Source organism: Schistocerca gregaria, chromosome 2 (genome assembly GCF_023897955.1).
Source record: "Schistocerca gregaria isolate iqSchGreg1 chromosome 2, iqSchGreg1.2, whole genome shotgun sequence".
Taxonomy (NCBI): domain Eukaryota; kingdom Metazoa; phylum Arthropoda; class Insecta; order Orthoptera; family Acrididae; genus Schistocerca; species Schistocerca gregaria.
Window position 1 is genome coordinate 954,682,872 of NC_064921.1, and position 1,797 is coordinate 954,684,668.

Genomic DNA, 1,797 nt, shown 5'->3' on the forward strand with positions numbered 1-1,797 from the left:
AAAAGCATTGCCTGAAAATTTTGATGAATTGGCCAGTCGTATTGATGTTATCGAAAATAACAATGACACCCAATCAGACGATACATCACCAATTTCGTTCAATCAAACACCCGAATTCTAACACTTACAGCAGACAATCAGTGAGATAGGTTCGTCCAATAATACATTACGTAGACAATTGTCATCTTTACAGCAAGAAATGACTGAAATGAAAAATGTTACAGCCTCTAGCACGACACAGCATACGCCATATTCCGATCATTTGTCACACTCACACAGCCAGTGTAACTTAGGTAATCTACAGAGAGTATGTGACTTGGATTCCGGGCAGACACAGACAAACGGATTATCATACAATCCTGAACCAGTTCACACATTCAGAGACGACAACGTTGATTATAAACAATTTTTATCCGTAAAAAAATCTAAGGTATTTAATAATGACAGAACACAAATACATCCTTTAGACTGGATACGACAATTTGCTTTCGTATTTTCATCAGCTTGGCCTGAAATGCAGAAACTAGAATTGGCCTGGATACAACAATTTGTTTTTGAATTTTCAACGGCATTGCCTGTAACGCAGAAGCTAAAATTTATTTGCAGTGCATAAGAGACCTCAGGGGATTCATTACACTTCGATGAATATGTGCCGTAGCGTGCACAGGGCCCCGAGCCGTAGTAGTGCTATTTCTTCTTTAGTTTTCTGCACTGCTGCCTACGCTTTTACTATCATTTATATCAATCAAAACAGCTCTTCAACTATCGATCTATCTCGAATTAGGAATGAGTAAAGAAAACCTGATATGACAAGTTTTACCTGAAGTGACAGTTTTCATTAGACACTCCCGAAATGGCAAGAACTAACAGCATAATTTTAATAACAGACTAAATTATAATTATCAGTATCGTCAAAATTATCAGCAACAGGAAACACATTTTGGTAACAATAAAGGTTTTTCCCTTCAACAACAACAAAACCAGTCGGTTAGCATACATAACCTACAATGTAGTCTGCACGGTCAACCAAGCTTTAATGTTTCGCCGCCTACATGCATAGCGTCGGCGCCGACAAATAGTAACGCACAGCAACAAGGAAATCACTACGTACATAAAACACACCATTTCAACTCATATCGCAATGCGCCGTATAGCAACGATTATTATGACAGACGTAAAAGTAAAGAGCTCAGTTTTCAGCGTATGTTTAATAACAGTCGGTCTTACCAACAGCAGAATCATCCGCAACAACAGATTGTCATGAATGAACCAGACAGTAGATATCATCCCGAACCTAAAACGTCAGGAAGAAATAACAGAACAGTACAAATAGTCGAGATGCCACGGCATCCTCCCGCAAATAACAGCACGTCAGAAAGAATTTGACTAGATACAGTACAGACTGAATCTTTCAGCAACGTAAGCAATACTTTTGACATACAGACTCTCGTTCACGAAAATGTTATTACGTTTGACGACATCCGAGACACTCTTTTGCATGAAAAACCAGTTATTCAAAAAACTATTTCCCACCCTGTCATTGTAGTAAGGATTGGATCATCCAAATTTTCAGCAGTAATCGATTCAGGATCACCTATGTCAGTTATAAATGAAGAAACCTTCAGCCAATGTAACAAAGAGAATATTTATCCTACGTTACCATTAGGCAAAACTAAAGTAAAAGGAGCATTATCTAGTGAAGGAGTAGATGTAAAATTACAGACACACTTATTATTTTGTATTGCAGGTCATACGTTCCATTCAAATTTTTGAATTGTTCCCTTATTCACAACAGAC